Below are 23,309 nucleotides of genomic sequence, written 5' to 3'. Positions count from 1 at the left end.
CTTGGGAAGACAGTAATTTCATTAAATGCTTCTATTCGTCTGACTCATAGTTCATAAGGACCGAGGAGCATGAATGCAAATGAGTTTCTCGCAGAGAGCGCACAGAGGTGGGAAGAAAGCATTCATGAGAACCAGGAGCTACCGGCACGATGATACTGGGTGAGCAAAAGTGCACCTTTAGGCTATGTCTAGACAGCAGGGCTATTTCAGGATACCAGAAGTATCCCGAAATAGCAATTCCGCATCTTTTACTCTGGCATCCCCTGTAATCCTCGTTCCACGAGGGTTAAGGAACTTGTCAGAATAGTGCTTTGTTTCAAAATTTGGCACTGTTTAGTGCAAATTGCGTAGCTTATTTTGAGGCAAAGGTGCTGTGTAGACACCCCCAGTTACACCAGGATAAATCTCCAATAATTCCACTGATGTCAGTTACACGAGTTTTACAACACTAGATCAGGGTACATCTAGACTACGTTCTTTCAAAAGGAGATATGCAAACTCAATGCTAATTTGCATATCTTCTTCCAATGGCTTTTTTGAAAGCATTTTTTCGAAAAAAAAAAAAAAAAAAGCAGTTTAGACATGGTTCTTCCAAAAATAAATAAATAAATAGATAAACCACACCCTTTTCGAAAGAACCCTGCACACCTCATTTTTTGAGGAAGTCGTGTTTTCGAAAAAGGATCCCCCCCCCCCCCAAAAAAAAGAACCGCATCTAAATTGCTTTCTTTTCTGGGGAAAAAAAAAGCTTTTGAAAAACCGATTGAAAGATATGCAAATTAGCATTGAATTTGCATATCTTTTCTAAAGAGGAGCATAGTCTAGATGTACCCTCAGAGTAGAATGAGGGATGGAAACGGTTACCCGATAATTATTTGCTTTACTGGCTTGCTTACTGGGGTAACCAGTAACCAGCAGCTGGCCCAACCAGAGCAGCCCTTCATCCCTGGTCTGATGAGAGAAAATTATTGCCCACCCCTGTGGTCATCAATCATTTACCGGTATCACTACATCCACCGTAGGGGGAGTTGGACCACTTCCAATATACTGGGTCAGTTTGCAAGTAGAGACAAGCCTCGAATGTTTGATTGGAAATGAATTTACTCAAACCGAAACAGGGATGCTCATTTCAGCTTAAATAGGTTCGTTTTTTAATTGATTAAGAACAAACTTTAAGGCAAATAAAGAAACCACACCAACCAAAATCAGTCCTTGTCTCACTGGTATTAACCCCTCCTACTGTAGCGGTAGATATATTGGTATAAAAGTGTGCATATATTGGAATTGTTTAGTCTTCTATGGAAAGGAACTTGGCTATATGGTAGAAGGAGCTTTTGTTCTGGTGTAACTGCATCCAAAGCATGGTTCCTCTGATACCACTATTTTGATAAAAACCATTACACTTGGATAGCTATTCTGTAGGTGTTTAAGACCATGCGTTTAGCTCAGTCCCACCTGTTCACAAACTAGCACACAACTAACCTGAGGAATAGTAACAGAGATGTAGCCGTGTTTCAGCAAGACCAGACTAACAAGACAGGACCATGCAGCACTTTAAGACTAACAAGATGGTTTATTAGGTGATGAGCTTTCGTGGGCCAAACCCACTTCCTCAGATCAATTTGTGGAAGAAGATTGGCATGACCATATATACCAAAGGGATACAATCAAAAAAAAGTGAACACATAAAATAGACACATCAGATTTTAGAACAGAGGCACATTGTGTGTAGGAAGGGTCTCCAAGAAAGGAGAATCAGTTTGATTCTTGCAATGTCAGTTCCGCTGCTTCATGCTGGCTAATTTTAACCCAGAAGCTGCGCCATTCATACCCTTCAGTGATTCTGGCTGTCACCATTGAAAAGTCTTCAGAAACTACTCCTTAGCCACGGTCGTCTCCCTCGTTTGAAATTAATTCTTGTCGTTATCCCAGTTTTTTTCTCCCTGAACTCCAAACGATGAAGATTCTCCTTTCAATTAGCTCCCCAATTAGAAGAGAGACGAGTGTAGAGGCTGGCAGGCTGGATTATTATTTTTTATGTACATCATTGTTTCATGACTGCAAATCACTTTGAACAAAATGCCCTAAATACACTTAACCTTGTTTCGTTTCAACTTAATAGGATAGTTGTTTTGTGCTTTAAACCTTTCACTAATGGAGTTTTACTAATACTACAGTTTTGGGAGGTTTGATGATTAATAAGAAGCATTTATCTTGGGAGAGGCTTTTGCATTTCACTCAGCCTGATTTAATTAATATTTGAACACAATTAGATACTGCTCTCAAAAAAAAAAAACCTGGCATGCTAACCCCTAGACTAGCACCGGTCAAAAATTGAAGGCTTTTTTTTTGGGGGGGGGGGGGGGGGCAGAAAAAAAAGTTTCCTTTCTATGGGTTTTCAACATGAACAAGCTTTTTGGTTTTGAAAGGGTCATTGACATTTGTTGGTTTTGGTGTTTTTTCACCTTTCCCTCCCCATTTTGCCCCCTTTCAGTTTTGCCACTGAAAAATGAGAGGGAAAGGAACAAAAGGAAGAAAACTTTGAAGACTCCAAACCAAACCCAAAACTTCGGGAGTGGAGAGGAATAAAAATAGATAGATCCAAGTTGAAAAAGGTTAGCCTTCAAACAGGGGAGTATGACACACAGATGCCTGCCCCTTCCTCCCCTTCCCCCCCCCCCCCCCCCCACACACACAAAAAGTCGCTCTTGCTGACCTTCTGCCCAGAAATTTGCAACAGTCAGAGGCCACGAGAAGTTTGGTGCGCAAAGCTCAGTGTGCAAGAGGCTTTAGATCAGTTCCACTCATTGAAGACACCACCACAGGCGTTGGCTCCGGTTCTGTCTAAGTCCCGTCATCCTCTAGCCAGGGTGCGAGTAGTGCCAACGTGTTATCTAACCCAGGGGCTTACAAGGTTCCCATTGGCTCCGTGGATCACCCCTGCAGGGAACACTAGCGCTAGAACAAAGGCACAAAGGAGCGTGGACACGGAAAAACCAAAACCTGCAGCAACAATCTTCAGAGCCTCAGTTTACAGCAGTGTTTCTTAAACTTTAAGACCGAAGAACACCAAACAATGAGGGAGGGGAGTGTTAATGAGCCCCCCCCCCCCCTCCAAAAAAAGGATGCCTGCCCCTTTAAGGGCAGCCATTTTGAACTCTGTTCTCCACGGCACATTGGTGTAGACATAGCCCCAGGGACCTACATGGGTTGCTTTTCTGTACTGTAGCATTCACACAGCTCAAAGCAGATCTCTGAAACAGTTTTGGGGGGGGGGGGCAAAGAGAGAAATAGCAGGGGGTACCAGCCCTTCAGGAGTGTTGGCTGGACCACACACTGGCCTTACTCGCACCTTGTCTGCTTCAGTGAATCGTAACTTTTAAAAGGGCATTTAACTAGCGAGAAGAGCCCATTTCACGTCCCAAGGTGACTGTGCATTTTCTAAGACAGCCCTGGACTGAAGAAGTTCTATGAGGCACAGAGAAGCAAACTTTGAGCTGGCCTCTGAGCTTGTCAGAGTTCCACTGAAGTCAAAGGACGTTACGCCAGCTGGGAAACCAGCCTCACGCGAGTAGGGGGATAGGGTGGTTTGCCAAAAGCTCTCATTCCTTTTACCCCCTGTTGAGAAAATCTACACCCAGTCCTTATGCGTCCTAGTTCTGGGTTTGAATTAGAAAACTCTTCTGCTGGCAAGTCTGTGGTAGCAAGAGGGAGGAGTCGTCTCTTTAGGAGAGCAGGTGTGTAATGGGGTGCCCCCTCATTCAAGCACTCCATCCCCCCCCACCCCCCTCCCCCCGGTGATTGCACTCCCTGCTGTGGCAGCCCAACTCTCCAGTCCTCTCTGAGCCTCTCAAGCTCCAAGGAGGAACTGCCTCACTCTGGCCCAACAGCTGCCTTTTATCTGGCTTGCTGGGTCCTGATTGGTCGCATCCTTTGTGCCACTCTACCTTTCCTGGAGGTCTTCTCTATGGTTTGCTGGGCAGGGTATCTCAAGGCCACAAGCCTCCAGCAGGGGGCTTTAGGGCCTGGTCCAGCCTATTACAAGGCGCTACCTAGATGACGACTCAGAGATAGGAGAAAGGCCATCAATGAGTGATGAGTGGGCCCAATTGATCAGCAAGGTCTATGTCAAAACGTCTTTTTTTTTTTCCTGCCTCTTACCTGACAGAGGCAGCATTAGAAGGAAAATCCTGACTTCAACATGTCAGAGCCTGTCAAGCACAGTGCCAATGGGATCAGATTTACAGCATTAAACAAACATGCCCCCCGTGGCAGCTCCCTCCCTCAGACTTTATAAATAAACCCACCCTCCCCGCTTATTAGCCTCAAATAGATTTGAGCTCAGATGCAAAAGAGACTTCCTGCTGAGACATGATATATAATTTACATAGCGCGCTCCTGATATGACATGGTAATTGTTGCAAAGAGCAGCCCTGATTTTCAGGCTTCCTTGAGGGAAAAGTTGCCTTCAAGCCAAACAGTTCACTGAATGTTTTCAAGGGGCTGGTCCCAGGGAACCAGGAACAGGCTCCAGAGAGATTTTCACATCCTTGCTACTGGCCCAGGCCTGGTATCCTTTGCCAAACAGAGCAGGGAATTCTAAGGAGGAGCCAAAACTCACTGGAGGCAGCTGACTGTGCCAAGCCCGGTGAAACAGACGGATGATTTTAATCCTGTTTCCCATAGGTAGCCACCCCAATCACAATGGTCATTATCAGCTTCTCTCATTGGCTGCAGCAATAATATACCCGGGGACTGAATGGGCGAGGGAGAACCAAGCTCCCACTCTTGCACTTTCACGTCAGAGTGAGTGTGCAAGTGTAACCCACACACCTAGTGTGGTTACTGAGTACTGCAAGTGGCACCTAGACCACTGCAACAGTTAAGATCAAGAGACCTCTACAGCAGGGGCTAGGAGCCAGTTGGCTTTTAGCTAGGAGGGTAGAGGCTCCTAGAGTCAGCTCCCGAGGTCCCAGGTTCAAATCCGCCTTGGTAGTGGTTACACAAGGATAGTCTAACAATTCACTTGCACGGAGCAAGTGTGCAAGGATAGGGCTAAGCCTGTCTCACTTGTCTATCAGGAGAAAGAGAAGTCTTCAGATCACCAGGCCTGCTAACCCCTTCTGGCCCTAAATCCAGTTTTTAAAATAATTTTCTGAGCAGCATTAGATTAGGGTGCAGCAACCCCACCTACAGCAAGGCCACGTTGCACTCAGTGTGCCATGCACAAGTCGTAAGGAGCTGTCCCAGCCTGACAGCGCTTACGCTAAAGCTAGATACGACACCGGGAGGGTTGTGCGTGACTTACAGATTGGGAACTGGGGTGGTCCATGTAACTTGCCCAGGGCCACAAAGCAATCTGTGTTCAGCGTCCAAGGCCCCCCAACCAACGGCTCGTGCGGCTGTCCTCGTCAAGCCACATCAGCAGCAAAGCCAATGGCACGCCACGGCGTGATGGGCAACCAGCGAGTCTGACCTCCTGAAGTCCGTGGGTGAACTGGAGAAGGCCTTTCAGCATGGGACTGAGACATGCATCATGCCCACCACCTTCAAGACTCAAGTCAAGTTCCTTAACCACTCAGCCACTGCCCCACCAGGGAACTAACTACAGATCTCCTGCATACCTGACCAGGGCCTCACCTGGGAGCCCAGACACCCAGAACTGAAGAGAAGAAGAGCAAGCAGCATAGAAGGGGCAGGGCCGGCCCACAACATTTTGGCACCTGAGGCGGGGAGCTCAAATGACGCCCCCGTGCCTCCTTTTCTCCTGCCTGCCTGTTACGTCTCATGTGCCCTCCTTCCTCCAGCCCAGCACTGCCCCATCTCTGTGCATCGAGAACAGAAAGAATACACCTGCACCAGAACAGACAATGTTCTACCCTCGGGGTCCTAGTGGCACCCGCCGACAGTCTGGCACCTGAGGCGGCCACCTCAGATTGCCTCATGGTAAGGCCAGCCCTGAGAAGAGGTTAGCGTAGGTCTTTTTCTCTTGGATTGTGCTAGGAACCTCTTGAATCCCAAGGCTCAAAGAGACCTCAGGAGTCCTCAAGTCAGGACCAATCCCAACTCAATCATCCCAACCAGGGCTTTGTCAAGCCATAACTTCAAAACCTCTGGGGATGGAGATTCCACCCCTCCCTAGGGAACCCACTCCAGAGCTTCCCCAACTGCCTAGGGAAATAGTGTTTCCTAGTCTCCAACCTAGACCTTCCGCACTGTAACTTGAGCCCATTGCTCCTTGTTCTGCCACCACTGAGAACAGCCTCTCTCCATCTAAGCACAGATTCCAACCAGTCTCAGTAAGGCTACGTCTTCACTGCAACACTATCCCGAAATAACTTAGTCCGCATCTACACAGCTGGCAGTTACTTTGGAATAGAATGAAAAGACTGTCAAGTTGGAGGACTCCTCACGCCGACTCCTGGAACCCTCCTTGTACGAGGAGTAAGGGCAATCGAAGGAAGAGCGCTCGATTCCGAAATAAGTGCTGTGTGGACGCCCCCTATTGCCGGAGCTCCGTTTGCTTAGCTTATTTTGAGTTAAGCCCTGCAGTGTAGACGCACCCGAGAGGAAGACCAACCTCTCTAAATCCTGTGGACTTTTAGCCCTTCTGTTCTAAGGGATAGTCTCACAGTTGGGCAGAGGTGGGGAACTTAAAAAAAAGCTTGTCTGGATGCGGCCCCCGGCGTGTCTGGATCTGGCCTCCGAGGTTCAGAGCTCCCCCTCGCAGCATTGGGGAACCCGCAGTGCTGCTGCAGCCCCCCTGCTGTTCCCATGTGGGGCCGGCGCACAGAAATCTACTAACCTGAGCTCTGCTAGGCTCTGCTGTGGGGTGGGTCTCTCCTTCTCACTTGTGCGTGACCCCCGACAGACTGTTCTGTGGGTCAGCGACCCCCGACTCAGGAAAGGATCCCCCCCGCGGTAGGGTTACAACATGCAGCTTGTGGTAAGCTTCATCCGCATCCCTTTGGGACAGGGAAACCCAATTATTGGCTGGTTTGTATCTCCAGGATGTCTGCTCATTTTGATGTGTGGGGCATTCACGTCCCCTATCGAGAATGAGAACAGCCTGGACGACACGCAGCCCCTGCTCCCGACTGCCACCGCTTCATTTCCACCCTCGTGTTGACGTCACATTGAGCAGCTGCCTGAAAACCTCGTAAGATCTGAGTCAGTAAAGCAAAGCTGAATGCTGCTGTTTCAATGTTTTCTTTTTTAAACAGCACCAGCCTCCCTTCCCCCCCTGTAATTTCTGTCTACTCATTAACAAAGCCAGGTTATTCACATTACAGTAAGAACTACAGTCCTGAACCCGGGCATTGTGCTTGGTGCTGTACGGGCACAGTCCCCGAAAGCATTTACAGCGGCTGGCCAGCAAAGCACAGTGCAATAGGAGACAAAAATCAGGATTAACAGCCTGGTTTCCCCAGAAAAGTGCTTTGCCCAAGATCATACAGAGCCAAGAACTGAACTCTCGGCTCCCGAGTCCGAGCCGGCACCCTAGGCATGGGAGTCTGCCCTTACATTTATGTAGATTGCTGAAGGGATGTGCATATCGGCTGGGATTTGAAAGACTCCTGGTTAGGGGGGGTAAAATCCCATTTAACCAGTTGTCAGCATAAACGTTGTGTAACCGACTAACGGCTTAAATAGGGAAGGAGGCAGGGCTGGCCTTGCCATGAGGCGAACTGAGGTGGTCACCTCAGGTGCCAGACTGTGTGTGGGGCAGGGGTGGGGGGCGCCCCACTACTAGAACCCAGAATGTAGAAAATTGTGTCTGCTACCCACCCCAATAAGAGAACAATAACGTTTTCCTTTATTGGGGTAGGTAGCAGAGCAGTCCTATGAGAGGAGAAGAACAGGAAGGAGGCAGAATTGAGACCTCTCACAGTTTTGGCCCAAACAAGGGGGCATCATTTGGCCTCCCCCACCTCCGCTCAGGTGCCACAATGTTGTGGACTGGCCCTGGAAGGGGGGCAGTTTGGGCTGGAGCACCCTGCCTGCAGCACGTTCCTCTAGCCGGGCTGGGCCTGAAGCGCATGGCTTTGGCAGGGTTGGTCCGCCCCCGCCTGAGGCGTGTGCTAGGCCCACGGCAGGGGAGGAGCTGCTCCAGCCCCACTGGTAAACCATAACCACAAAGCATCACCGGTAAGGGGGGGTATTTACCAGTTAACTGGTTAACCATTCACATCCCTACTCCTGGAGTATGTCTCAATAGCAATAAGACCTGCACCAAGGTTGGCCAATGTCTAAACTGCACCCTTACTTTGAAATAAGCTATGCTGTTTCGAAATAATTTGGTCATTATTATATAAAAAAAAAGCACTGGACCAACAAGTCCCTGAAGCCTCATGGAACGAGATTTACAGGAGCGGCGAGGAGTCCTGTGGCACCTTATAGACTAACTGAAGTGCTGGAGCATAAGCTTTCATGGGCAAAGACCCACTTCGTCAGATGCATGTAGAGGAAATTTCCAGAGGCAGGTATAAATATGCAGGCCAGAAGAAGGCTGGAGATGACGAGGTGGATCCAATCAAGGAGAATAGGAGGATGAGGCCCACTTCTAGTAGCTGTGGGCCTCATCCTCCTTGATTGGATCCGCCTCGTCATCTCCAGCTTGATCCTGGCCTGCATATTTATACCTGCCTCTGGAAATTTCCACTACATGCATCTGACGAAGTGGATCTTTGCCCACAAAAGCTTATGCTCCTACACTTCAGTTAGTCTATAAGGTGCCACAGGACTCCTCGCCGCTTTTACAGATTCAGAGTAACGCGGCTACCCCTCTGAGATTTACAGGGACGCCGGAATAGCCCGCCCGCTATTGCGAAATATATTTTGAAGTAACGGGCGCATTTAAAGATGCGGCATTGCTATTGTGGGATGCTGCCGGTATCGAAATAGCCCTGCTGTCTAGATGTACCCCGTGAGACAACGGGGGATTGCAAGACTTTGGTTGCGGGGTTATAACACTGCACTGTAGGGAGTCTGGCTCGGGCGTAAGCCCAGGAGCCAAGACCCTGCGGGGAAGAAGATCTCAGGCCCAGTCCACGCGTCTACATGTCTATTTTTAGCCCCTTAACAGACCCAGATTTCGAAACCCTACGGCATGGGTTTCACAGCGGTGTAGTCAAACAGCAATTTTTGTCAAGCTGCCGGTAGCTTTCCCCTGCGTCCCCCCCAAGCAGGGCTAGCGTGAGGAGATGGTGGAAGCTTTGCACACTACGGGGTAGCTACGCCATCCCTCGCAGGGGGTGCTAGACACACGAGCAACAGCCTGAGAGAGGCTCTCCCCCTCCCCCAGTCAGTACCAGCAGGTGCCCTAATAAATATGCCTCCCTTGTCCAGAGTAATTACTTGCGATAAAGGCCAAACACAAGAGTTTGACAGGGATGTCCTTACAAGTTTAAGCGGCTTGTAAAACTGTCAGAGCAAATGCCTTTTTATATTTTGATACTCGACGATGAGCTAACAAGTCAGGTAATCATCCAGGGAATCAGCGGGCGTATTTCCTTTGACAGCCTCTCTGATCACCGGACTTCTCCCTCGCCCCTCCCCACTTGCCTCTAGAGCAACTATTGGATTTGGTTCTCGTGGGGTTTCTCCAATAAAACAACGGAGCGAATTCCAATCGCTGCAGTAAATACAAACGGTATCAGCTGTGCTCGGCGTGAAGGATGCGGCCCTGTGGGGCTCCAGAAAATGCTGCCTGAGGGATGGGGGGCAGCATAAAAAACTCACGGCAAGCAGATTTCCCTTAAGGGCTTATCTACATCCGCCTCCTGTGAATTTAGCGCTAGCGAAATGCACCGACTTGACAGCCTTAGGTCAGGTCTACAGTAGACCTGGAAGGTCTGGAGAAGGTACATGACTCCGGCTATGTAATATACAGAGTCAGCTTACCTTAAGCTGAGCGTGGTACCTTCTTCACAGAGGGAGGCCTATGGGAGCAAACATTCCTTCAGCTTCCCTTACCCTTCACGGCCGGAAATTTGCAAAAATCAAAGCACATTCATTCTGCGTCTAAGAACCACCTCAGGAAGTAGCATCACGGAGCAGTCCTTGAAACACCAGTACCCAAAACCAAGATAAGGAAAAGACCAAGTTTGTGAACTTGAACAAACTGATGGGTTGTATTTTAATGACACCTACATAAAAATGTCACTTGCCAAGTCATAAACATTAGAAAAGTCTCAGAGGGGTGGCCGGGTTAGTTCGTATCTGCAAAAACGAGGAGCCCTCTGGTGCCTTAAAGATGAACAGATTGATTGGGGCATAAACGTCCATGGGTAAAGCCCACTTCGGCAGTGGAATGGGAGCAGAGTTTACAGAGGCAGAGATATATACAAAGGCACCGAAAGAAAGGTTATGTGGGTAAACAAAGCCAAACATCAGGGTGGAAGTGGCTCATTCATAACAGCTGATGTGGACGTGTGGATATCAAGAGAGGGGAACTGCCTTTGTAAAGTGTTAACCAGTTACAAGGTGTAATTTGGAGCCCACCGTAACACGTAAGGCAAACATAACATGGCTACATGGGACTGTTCTTTGGAGAGAGGGTCTATAGGATTCCACACTCCTGGGCCATATGCATCTACATGACCGACAATCGTTATTTGGTCTGGAGTATCCTTCCTAACGAAAAAGACGCGTGGTCAAGCAATCAACCATACAATTTATCAACACTGCCAAGCAGGGCTGTTCTCCTACTTCATGGATGCTAAGGTCACCGAATCCCCCACTGGCACCATAACAAGAATGATCGGGCTTTGAAAATGCCTGATGGTGGTACTTGTATATGTAAGTTTCCAAGTATATCACACTTAAGTGCTTTTGCTGGTTTGGCAGCCAGAGCTTCTAAAGACATGAGATTCTATTCAGGCAGTACACGGAGACGGGAGGGAGGCGATGTACAGAGAATGAGCACGCTCTAACTTAAACACCGGTGCCTTTTACGACTCTGTTTATCTCCCTCGGGCCAAGCGTTCACATTTTAAGACTCAACTCTCTCTCTCTCTCTCTCTCATATTTCAGGTTAGAAACTCCAGCCAGGATCTCATCCTTGGATTTGCCCAGTAGATAGATATCACGCACACCAGAACGGTATTGCAAAATGATGTGTCTAAACTGACTGTCAATCAGAACCAACAGGCGTATGAACACATCAGGACTTGTTAAGCCTTACCGCTCAATTCCTTCAGCTACAGCTGAGTTTCCCAGTTGGCCACAGAACCCCTTTTAAACTCAAAATAATTTGTGGCACCCCTAACAACAGTCTGATATATGGAGCAAGCTGGGAATGCGGGGTGTTGGCGGGGGGAGCGGGATTTGGGTGCAGGGTCTGGGCATGAGAGGGGACATTTACTTGGCTTGGTACCCTGCTGCAGCAAGGAAAGCCTCCAAGAAGCACGCTCTTGTTCCCCCAGCAGGGGGCGGGAGAAGGTGCTCAATTCCCCTCCCCCCCCCCAAATGCAGTGGGGATCTCAGCACAGCTGCAGCACTAGGTCAGACTTCCTGCTGGTGGGAAGGAGGAGGGGGAATAGAAACCCCAACCTTCCCCACCAGACCAGACTCTGCCACTTCCCCAGCAGCGTGGGGAGGGACGCGGGGGGCCGCACACATGGGGGAGGGATGGCAGAGCCAAAGCGCGTCCCGGGGGGGTTGCGGCAGAGCCCCAGCCGAGTTAAGCACGGCCCGTTCAAGAAGTAGCAGTTTAAAAATGCCAAAGTCCAGGAACAGCTACTCGGTGCCTCGAACAAGCCATCCCTCCCCTCTGGCAGCAGTGGCTTCTGTAACAAGCCGCCGCCTGCACCCGAGGAAGAGGAGGCTGTGCAGCACGGGAGGTACCATGGGACAGGGACAGTCCCGCGGGATGAGGAGGGGGCCGCACAGTGGTGGGGCAGCTGCAGTGGGTGGTGGAGCAGCCAGAGTCCCGCCCCCGCCGGCACAGCTCCAATGGGAGCAGCCTACAGGCTCTACAGGGGGCGGGAGTAGAATTTTCTCGCAGAACCCTGAGTTCCACTTTGCGGAACCCCGGGGTTCCACAGAACCCGATTTGGGAAACACGGAGCTACAGGGAGGAGTTAAAAATAAAGACACAGCTAAGCAGAAGTACCCTCAACACAGAAGCCAGAATCACACTATGTCTACACGGCACTCTAAACTCTAAATAAGATACCAAATTTGCGCTACGCAAAGTGCATAGCTTATTTAGAGTTCATTTTGAAAAAGGCTATTTTGAAATTTGGTGCCATCTACACAGCACCAAATTTCAAAATAAAGCGCTATTTTGAGACATCCCTTACCCTTGTTGAATGACGGTTACCAGGATGCTGAAATATTTCAAAATAATGGGTGGCTTGTGAAGATGTGGGGTAGCTATTTCAGGATATCCCAAAATAACTTTGACGTGTAGACATACCCTAATTGACTGCTAAATCGAACACCAGAAGATCAGTGCTCTGGCATGTCGATCTTCCGCGTAACGTAGACATGGTCATGGTTTAAATCCACTGGAACTAGTCCTGATTTATGGGGTTTGGGAAGTTCCATGGGTCCCCTTTTCTTCAAACTCCCCCGCTTTTCCATTTGCATGGATAATTCCCCTTTCAAGTGTTGGCTGACCTGTTGGGAATACACAGGAGACTACAACATTTGGTGTTATCTTTTCACTTTTTTTTTAAAGCATTCACCTTAGAGCCACTATACTTGCTGCATATTAATCAGTCTAGCGGCTTATCTCTGTTGTCATTGTCCTGTTTTCTCCTGTGATCTCCCGGTAGGAAGCACTTTGGACCTAGCACAAGCCGAAATCCTGTTTCTGCAGGGGATTGTTACAGCAAAGTATTTGAAAGAACGTTTTTCCTGCTGCTGTGTAGCTGCCAGCCAGAGAAAAGCTTCTCCTTTGAACAATAGAGTGCTACAGCACTTAGGCGCTGAACCAAAGATCCAAGCCAGAAATTGAACGTGAGGGGTGTTTAGGGTTGCAGGCTAAGCTATTTCATTGTCTCGTTAGGTCATCAGTTGTTTAGCCTTGATCTCCTTTATGTGTTTCCTCTCCATTTTCAGGCTATGTCTACACTGCGGGGCTGTGTCTAGACTGGCCAGTTTTTCCCAGAATCAGCCACTTTTCTGGAAAAACTTGCCAGCTGTCTACACTGGCCACGTGAATTTCCGCACAAGCACTGATGATCTCATGTAAGATTGTCAATGTTCTTGCGGAAATACTATGCTGCTCCCGTTCGGGCAAAAGTCCTTTTGTGCAAAACTTTTGTCAGTGTAGACAGCCCAGATTTGTTCTCCGCAAAAAAGCCCCAATTGCGAAAATGGCGATCGGGGCTTTTTTGCAGAAAAGAGCGGCTAGATTGGCCACGGATGCTTTTCCGCAAAAAGTGCTTTTGCGGAAAAGCGTCCGTGCCAATCTAGATGCTCTGTTCCGAAAATGCTTTTAACGGAAAACTTTTCCGTTAAAAGCATTTTCGGAAAATCATGCCAGTCTAGACGTAGCCCTGGTGTTTTGCGGAAGAGGAAATGCAAATGGAGCGCTCATTTGCATATCATCTTCCTATCCTTTTTGTGGAAGAGGTTTTTTGTGTAGACGGGGCCATTTCTCGGAAATACCTCCTTTTGCGGAAGATCCTTATTCCTATAAAAAAAAGTTTAGAGGCTATCGTGCAAAGGGGGGGGAGGGGCGGGGAGTTCTGACAATGGCCCCAGCTACACAGGGCTTTTTAAAAATCACAAAATCGTCTTCCACAAAAAGTATCTGAAGGATATGCAAATGAGCACACAAGATATGCAAATGAGCATTCCATTTGCATTTCCTCTTCTGCAAAACACCCTCAGAGTAGACATAGCCTGTCAGTCAGCCATGCTCATATGGGCCACGGCAGCCTATCAGGGCTCAGCTCTGTCCCCCATTGACCCCTAACCACTATCACTGCAATAGGCGGGCCCTGCATAGTTGGCTACTGTCATAATACATCGCTCGCCTGATTTTGGAAGGAAACAAACGCTGCAGCTTCCAGGGCCCTGACTTCCCTGGGGGTTGCTCAGCACCTTTGGAAATTGGCTTGAACTTCCGAAGCTGGATGATCATTAGCGAACAGAGACCTCCTGCGATCTCTTCCAGCCCTAAGATTCTACAAAGAGGTCTCATAATGCTCACCGTTCCCAGCATGTGGTCAGATCGGTTTCAGAACAGGAGGCACCCAGAGATAAACCCCTTCCCTAGTCGGTCTGTTCTGTTTCCCTGTTCCTTTTTACAGTCTAGATTTCCTGAGATTTTCATCTCAATTGGCTCTGCTGGAGTTTGATCCCTCACCTGTTTTCCTGCCTTTTCTGGGCAGAGAACAACCACTTTTCTCCATCTTTTTTTATGGCGACCTTTCCCCCTTAATCACCTTTTTTCCAGACTCAGCATTCTTTACTCCCATGACGGGCCCGATCGTGCCCTTCAGACGGGCCTGATCGTGCCCTTCAATCATTGGCGTCACTCGCCTCTGGATTCCTCGACCAAGGCTGGTCACCGTTGTAAACATCCTCCGGCCGAGGTCTAAGCAGTACCGAGTACAGTCGTGCATCTGCCTGTGGAAACTGTATATTGTGGACTTTCCAGAGCATGGCCTGTCCTGAGTGTCTACACTACAACCAATAGGTAGCTGCTTACGTTAAATATTCACCAGGTGTTAAATTCATCCTCCTAAAGTCCAAAGCTTCCCCCACCAACCCAAACGGTTTCAAAGGCTTCAGCAAAATGTATGGGGAGAGTTAGCACTGTCTGTATAGGTGGGTAAATTTTATCCCTGCAGAGAACAGATCCTATTCTATATGCACTCCAATCATCTCCCTTTTTCAGATGAATTTCAGTGTCTGCGTGGACTAATTTTCCTGGGATTAACTTCTGTCCTGAAACCCATTCACTCCAACATCCAATAGATACAAAATTAGTGCAAGAAAGGAGTGCAGGGGGACAGAGGGGGAATATCAATTTGGAGTAATTCTGCTCTTATGTGATTATATTTAATCAATTTTTCTCCTTGTTATTGCATATTCAATTTTAAAAGTTTCCATGGCCATAAAAAAAAAAAAAAAAAAAAAAAACCACCCAGTGCTGGAAGGGATTAATTTCCCCTTGTTCTGCTAATGGAGCAATTTTCCACTTGTCGCTCTGAAGGTCTCAAGGTATATGTTTGTAGCCATGCATCTAGGGTGGGGGACAGGGCAATAACACAATGGCGGTCTGCCATGGTTAGCTCCCGGTGGGGCCCCATGGCTCTATTTACCTGCACAGCCACAGGTACCAGCGACCGCAGCTCCCGTAGGCTGCAGATCACTGTTCCTAGCTAATGGGAGACACAGAAAGCAGTGCGGACCGGAACTCTGCTTCCCGCATCTCCCATTGGCCGCGGATTGGTCCTAACAGCGGGTGCAATTGCGGCTACCTGCAGCCATGCCGGTAAACAGTGTTGGGGGCCCACCAGGAGCTAACCTCAGTGGACCGGATGCATCCTGCGGGCTCGTATTTGCCCACCTCTGATCCATGGGTAGAGAGCAGCCCAGCCCCAAAGTCAGGACAGAATGCCAAGCTCTTGCATGGCGCTTTTCAGAGGTACAGCTCACAGCATTTTAACACAGATTGTCAGTAGCACTATCGCTCCTGTATGGATGAAGAAACAGAGGCAAGGTCACACCGCAGGCCTGTGGCAGAGGTCGGGATAGAATCCGCACTGCACAAGACCCAGTACAGCACTCTATGCACAAACACCACAAGAACTAGGGGTCACCAAATGAAATCAATAGGTAGCAGGTTTAAAATAAACCAGAGGGAGTTTTTCTTCACTCAAGACACAGTCAGCCTGTGGAACTCCTTGCCAGAGGATGTTGTGAAGGTCAGGACTTCAACAAGGTTCAAAAGAGAGCTAGATAAATTCATGGAGGTTAAGTCCATCAATGACTACTAGCCAGGAGGGGTAGGGACGGTGTCCCAGCCTCTGTTTGTCAGAGGCTGGAAATGGGGGATAATGTGGATCACTTTATGATTCCCTGTTCTGTTCACTCCCTCTGCCAACAGTGGCCAATGTGCCAGGTGCCCCAGACAGGACACCAGGCTAGATGGATCTTTGGTCTGACCCAGTTGGCTGCTCTTATGTAAGGGAATCCATGTTAAAATCCAGTGACTTGTCTCTGAGAATGTTAGGGGGCAAATTAAGGGCAGACTACCACCCTGGACCCTGATATTCTGCCTACCCCATGCCACAGGCCTCCTACAGAGAAGCTTTCACCCCAAGAATCAGAAACCCAAACCGGTCGAACTTGAGCTTCCTGCGGACGGAGCGAGCCCCTGCTCCAGAGACTGTTCAGCGTGTGGCCAAGATGGCTGACCTCAGTTGCGGCTTCATAGAATCCTAGAACACTAGAACTGGAAGGGACCTCAAGAGGCCATCAAGTCCAGCCCCTGCCCTCACGACAGGACCAAACGCCCTCAGATCATCCCTGGCAGGTGTCTGTCCAACCTGCTCTTAAATATCTCCAGGGATGGACATTCCTCAACCTTCCCAGGCAATTTATTCCAGTGTTTCACCACCCGGACAGGTAGGAACTTTTTCTTAATGTCCCACCTAAACCTCCCTGGATGAAGTTTAAGCCCCTTGCTTCTTGTCCTGTCCACAGAGGCCAAGGGGAACAATTTTTCTCTCTCCTCCTTGTGACCCCCTTTTAGATACTTGAAAACCTCTATCGTGTCCCGTCTCAGTCTTCTCCTCTCTAAACGGAAGGACACCAACAGCAGTGAAACAGAGAGTGATGCCCTCATGAATTCCACATTGATTTCATCACTCAGGTTGCCACGTAGCCCTGAGGTCAGGGTAAGAGCAGCTTTCCTTCCACTGCTGCCATTCCCCTTTCAGAAGCAATTGATCCTTGCAAATCTCTTTTGGAACGCAGCAGGGTTCTAAGGTGGTGGTCTGCCTAGAGGGAAAGGCAGATTCCAAACTGATCCAGTCCAATAGCCTAATTAGAAAAGAAACAATCCCTTAACTTCAGGTGCCACAAGACTCCTCGTCGCTTTTGCAGATTCAGACTAACACGGCGACCCCTCTGATACTTAATCCCTTAACTTGGAGTTCATAAAAGTTGATTTTAAGTCAGCCTTAAGCTGTAAGCAATTCGGAGCCGATTTACAGTGGAGAGTTTTTGCTATTGAACTGGTGGCTCTTTGCAACGTGTGCCCATAGAAACAGGCTGGACAGCTCTGTGGGATTCACCCAGGCTCTCCCAGACTCACTCCGGCCGTGCGGTTTTCTACTTGCACTCACAAGGCCATACACGTATTTATCTATATTCTAGGAACCAGTGCCTCAACTCATACAAGCCAGCATAGTTCTATTGGCTTCAACGAAGCTCAAGTGATATATACGAGCAGAGAATCCCGCTCTATTTCCCCCGCCACGCCGGTAACAGCATCACCGTATTGATTAGCCATTGAACTCTTGTTTCAGGTAATAATGAGGCTGTTAACTCGGGGGCAGAAGAGCAAAGTCAGTTACTGGAACGGGTCTAACACATTAGGAGCCTGTGATTTTAAATCTGTTCAAGTCACTTTTCTGCATGTTCTCGCTCTCCCTCCTTTTATTGATATGGATCGTCAGCTATAAAGCACAATGAAAAGATCCATGCATTATCCCCGAAATGGGGGAGGAGGGAGGAGACAGAGCGCGCAAAAAATGAAGCCCTGTCCTTGGAGCTGCAAGGAACGGTGTTGCTTCCTCCGCTGTTTCTAGGCACTATCGAGGTTTGTTTACACGTTCTCTGCCAAGGCAGGCACGCTGCGGAAGGCCACGGGAGCCCGCTGACATGCACAGACCATACGAGCCAGGTGAGGACAAACCAACTGTGACCTTAAGCATCACCAGGAAAAAAAACCCACAGCAAAATGCACCGGCCATGTGCCTCGGAGGGCAGCGGACTGAGCGTTGCTCAACACCCTGCAATCTGCAGAGCTACCTGTGTCATTCAGGTTCAGTCTCTCTAGTCTGCCGCCCTCGAGACCTGACCAGTGCAGGACCAGACCGTTTGCCAGACTACAGGAGGGCAGTATTGTCTAGCGGCCAGAGGCGTAGCCGGGGTGGTATGCACCTGGGGGCAGAGGCAACATTTGCACCGTCTCCCCTCTCCTCCCCTCCCCTGTGCAGGGTTCCTGAACCTGATGCATGGCTCTGTCTGACCCTGGGAGGACGGGGTGGGGAGCTGGTACCGGATCTTCCTCTGCCCCCTCCAGTTTGGAGCCGGACCCCCGCATGCACTAACCCGCGGGCAGAGATGGAGGAGGGTTGGGCTGGGGGCAGAGATGAGGCTCCAGCTAGTGGTGGGTGGAGGAGGAGCAGAGCTAAGGGATGACAAACCCACAACCCTGGGGTCCCCAGGCCAATGCAAGAACGCAGCCCACCACCCCACCTTCAGGGCACCCCTTATCCTGCCTTCCTGGTGGGGCAGCTGGTGGTGGGACTGGTGCCCGGACAGGTGGGCCGGGCTCCAACCCACACCCCTGGAGTCCCCAGACCAATGCCCTGACCCCTAGGGGCAGGAACCCACCCCATCTCCCTACCTTTATGGTGCCCCTTGGGAGGGCAAAGAGGGACTAAACTGGCATGCCCCTAGCATGGCACCCGGGGCAACTGCCCTCCCACGCCCCACACCCCTGCTAGCAGCATTCCCAACAGTGCCACTGCTTACTGGGCTCGCAGAAGACGTTTCGGGGTAAGTTAGAGCTCAGTACCAGCACAGAACACTGAGCCAGGCCTGGGGGCCACAAACAAACTTGATGGGACCGCGGGAAACTTGGCCACACCCGTGATAAGTGGCCATACGTCTAAAACCGTGGCGGACCACGGATGTTGCCAGACCAGAGTGTGCCGGACCAGGGAGGTCTAACCTGTAGAACCACCCAGAGCCAGCGATCGACCGTACGCCAACATTTAAAAAAGGAGTTATTCTCAGGCAGGAGCCCTTCTTTGGCTCAGAGGCCGCTGACCCACAGAAAAATCAGTCGGGGGCCGCACACAAGTGAGAAGCGAAAAAGAAAAAGCAAACCCTCAGGGACGTGGCACCAGACCGAAAAAGAGAAAGACGCTCCCCCCACACACACAGAGTCCCCTCAGAGCATGGCAGGGGAAGTGGAGGGGGAGGGAGGACCAGGGTAGTAGATTTTGTGCACCACCCCCATAGCGGGCTGGAGCACCAGAGCACTGGGCTCCCAGGCCAGACAGAGGCATGGGCGAGCCGGGCAGCTGCCCAGGGCACCTGCCCAGGGCACCAACCGAGGGGGGTGGGGGCGCACGGCATCCCTTACAGCTGCTAACACCGGCCCGCCCGCATCCCCGCGGCGCCGGCCAGCAACACCCTTTCCCCCACGGCCGCGGGGCCCTACACGGCCCGGCGCGCGCGCCAGCAGCAACAACCGGGCCAGACTGGGCTGCGCGTATGCCATGCGCCCGGGGGCGGTGCCGCACGCCCGTGCCTGGGGTGCCAGAATGCCACGAGCCAGCCCTGCTGGACTCCCCAATGCTGGGGGGGGGGGGGGGGGGAACATTCTGAGCCTCGGAGGCCGGATCCAGGCAAGCCAGGGGTCACATTCAGCCCCAGGGCGTTAGGTTCCCCACTCCCATTCTTAGGCTTCATTTGACCTTCTTTTACAAGGGTACCGTGATTACATTGTGGCTCCAATGCAATTGTAACTGCAGACGTGCTTTGTTAATACTGTTTTTTAATCATCATAAGCAGAAAGTTCACTGTACCATTACTAGTTCAATGCAGCATCATTACTACTCTTGGATTCCAGCAGTGAATTACAAACACCGAGGGGATAATAAGTAAATCAGTCAGGTATTTTGTTCGGTTCACAGAACACACACCGACATTAGATAAAAGCATCAATACTCTTGCCGGAAGGTCACAATATCATGCTAGTTTATTTCTTAGAACTCAGAAAGAGAGCCCGAAAGTAGAAAGACCCGGCTTCCCCCTGAAGCGGAGTGGAGTTCACCCCACCCGGCTTGATGTTGGCCTTTTCCAGACAGACTATCGAATGCCTCAGTGCAGGTCTAGGCTGCATTTTAAACGCCACAGGAGCAAGGTCTCCAGACTCAGGTTCTAGGACGCTGAAAACAGGCCTTTGGAAGCCAGCCTGCTGGCCAAGCTCTGAAGCCCAAGCCAAAGGGTCTACACATCTGTTTAATACCATTGTGCAAGTTCTAAACTCACAGCTTCAAGTTCTACACCAGTGCAGGTGACCTAGCGCCGACGGCTTCCCTCGCTTGCAAGCAAGGCCAGGAAATCCCCCACACTTTTAGCTGGTTTCAAAATATACCACATGCACATGCATCCAAATATGACTGAGGGTGCATTGACACAGCACCCTAAACTCAAAATAAGATACACAATTTGCACTACGCGAATTGCAGATCTTATTTAGAATCTATTTCGAAATAGCGCGTTATTTCAACATTTAGCACTGTGTAGACACGCCAAATTTCAAAATAAGCTATTTCCAGCTCTCTCTTACCCCTCATGCAATGAGGTTTACCAGGATGGCGAAATAGAGCTCCCATTATTTTGAAAAATATTTCAAAATAATGGACGGCTTGTGTAAACATGGGGTAGCTATTCTGGGAGACTGCAGGGCTCCCAAAATAGCCATGCAGTGTAGACGTACCACGAGTGATCATTACCACCTCCTGAAAAGCAAAGCCACAAGACACAAGACATGGGAATTCCACGGCAACATTATAAAGTTGACCCTGATGCCGACACAGGGTCTTGGGCCAGTAACAGATCAACAAAGGTGTAAACATCCCAGGATTGGATCCACCTGCCGATGTGACCAAGGGTCTGCCCTTTTCAGTGGGTTAGTGAGAAAATGCTGAAATACCCCAGGAGAAACAGAGCAGGACAAGTGGGCATGGAAGTCCGATTTGCGTCACGTCTCTGGCAAACAGGAGCATGGGGCTATTGTTAAACACACCCCACCAGAAATGCAAGGATGATTCAAGGAGGGGGGGAAAAAAAAAAAAAAAAGAGGGGACAAGAAACTTCCTGCTCCCTAACATCGCATCACAAGAACATCATGAGCCGAGAGGCGAGAAACCAAACAGAACACCTTGCACGGTTCTTGTAGGCTGGTGGATTTGACCCCCCGCCTGGAACAAGCCGGCAGCTACGCTCCATTCCACGTATAGCCCCTTTCTGCAGGGCTCTGCTCTCAAACAGAAGCGAGAAAGAAAAGTAGAAGGAATGTCAGCTCCCTGTTTTCCACCGGGATGGTGGGACCCTTTGGGCTATAGAAGCCAGGCCTGCTGGGCAGCTACAGGAGAGGTGGTCTCCGTTCTTGCTTGCCCCCACAGAGGTAGGTCTGACTCCCGGCCGGTGGATATAGAGGGAGGACCCTGTAGTGAGCTGGCCTTGCTGATTCCCAGCGCCTGCCTGCCAGGAACCCCTCATGAACAGGACAGGGTACTCCCTGGCTATCCAAGGGGACAGACCACCCTGCCCCACTCATAACCACAGTGACAGCCAGGGGCCTGAGGCTTTTAAAGAAAGTCCGAGGAAAGTGGAGGGCTTATGGCTGCCTAAGGGCACCTCCAAACACAGGAGAAGAGGCAGCAGCCGGAGGTCACAGCTGCAGGCCTGCTGTTGTATTGGAGCAGGGTAGCTACACAGGCCAAGCTACACACTAGAGGACACCCAACAACCGGGGATCCCTGCCCACTGGTCAGGAGAGAATGCAGATACAGACCAGGCGACTCACCTCAGACCTGTCCCCTCGCGGCGAGGTGCGGCTGCTCCCCTTCCGTTGTCCCTCCCGCCGATGGGCGCGCCTGGGGTGGCCTAGGTCTTCCTGCAGCTTGGCCAGGGCGGGATGTCACTCCACACCCCTCTCGGGGGGCTCCAGCCTCCCTGCCTCAACAAACAGGGCCTGACGCTCCAGCGTGCTCAGCCCCTTTTCCTGAGTCCCAAACCGTCCTTCCTCCAAGGGGCTTGCCAGGCATTGGCCTGTAAAATTCTTCCTTATTTGACAGTCCAGACGCTGTATCCCCCTAGCTCGGGTGCCTCTCACCCTTAAACCCCACAGAAACTATTCCTGCCCCAGTCTTCTCCCTTCCTTTCTTTCCTCCCACCCTGACCTCTTCCCTTTCTGAAGACACAGCTCTGACCCAGCTGGGCTTGATTACCACTTAAGCCTAATGCTCCTCCAGGTGCGCCCCCCCCCCAGTGGCCTAATTAAGCCTCAGGCCCCTGGTGAAACCCCAGTGAACCAGTCTGAGGTTTATACACCCATTGGAGCAGGCTATTGCAGTAAGGAAAGCAGGGGTGAGCCAGCAATGAACTGGGAGGTGCTGTGCAAGCTTCAAAGCCCTGGGAACAGAGCAAAAGGATGCCCCCTGCCCCCACCAAATTTGGTATCTAAGCATATTTAGTCACCACCAGGTGGATTTGAACCTGGGACCTCTGGAGCTTAGTATGGGAGCCATTACCCCCTGAGCTAAAAGCTAGCTGGCTCCCAACCTGTGTTGTAGAGTTCTTGTGTTCTTATCTGCTGCTGTGGCCTAAGTGCCATTGCATGGGAGAGTAGATCACACTTGGGCTATGTCTACACTTGCGGCTTCTTGCTCAAGTAATATGCAAATGAGGCTAAGCGTGGAATATCGCCAAGCCTCATTTGCATCCCTAATGAGCCACCATTTTTTTCAGAAGAGGCTCTTGCACAAGAAGGATTGTCTACACTGCCCCTTCTTGCACCAGAAAAACCCTCTTGCACAACGCCGTTATACCTATTACTTTTCGGGAAGAACGGCGTTGCGCAAGAGGGGTTTTCTTGCGCAAGAAGGGGCAGTGTAGACGTTCCTTCTTGCGCAAGAGCCTCTTCTGAAAAAAATGGTGGCTCATTAGGGATGCAAATGAGGTTCAGCGATATTCCACACTTAGCCTCATTTGCATATTATTCGCGCAAGAAGCCGCGAGTGTAGACATAGCCTAGGTGTGAGGGTTACACATACAACAAGAGACAGCAGATGGACAGTGACAGCCAGGGGAGAACAAGCAGATGACACAGGTCAGAGGGAGAGAGGCTGGTCTCAGCGCCCTGGGCCGCTCTAGTTTGCCGGTGAGAACCGTGAGTTTGGCCTGGCCCCTGTTTGTCATAAACCTGTTTTACAATGGAGGTTTCACCTCCCTAAACTGGGACTCTGCTTTGGTAGGACCACGGATGTTCCCGGGCCAGAGAGCCCTGGTGGCCAGGGCTCAGGCAGTAGGAA

General features: G+C 50.3%; 1 long non-coding RNA gene across 1 annotated transcript in view; it reads right to left on the bottom strand.

The window, feature by feature from the left end:
* Nucleotides 1-22,127, bottom strand: part of LOC142820959 (uncharacterized) — a 124,146-nt gene extending 102,019 nt beyond the window's left edge. Inside the window, exon 1 of the long non-coding RNA XR_012897990.1 lies at nucleotides 21,803-22,127. This is a non-coding gene — a long non-coding RNA (uncharacterized LOC142820959). The remainder of the gene's footprint in view (nucleotides 1-21,802) is intronic.
* Between the last annotated feature and the right edge of the window lie 1,182 nt (nucleotides 22,128-23,309).

This window comes from Pelodiscus sinensis, chromosome 28, assembly GCF_049634645.1.
Source record: "Pelodiscus sinensis isolate JC-2024 chromosome 28, ASM4963464v1, whole genome shotgun sequence".
NCBI lineage: Eukaryota > Metazoa > Chordata > Testudines > Trionychidae > Pelodiscus > Pelodiscus sinensis.
Note: the sequence above shows the minus strand (reverse complement) of the source record. Positions and strands in the feature narration are given on the sequence as shown.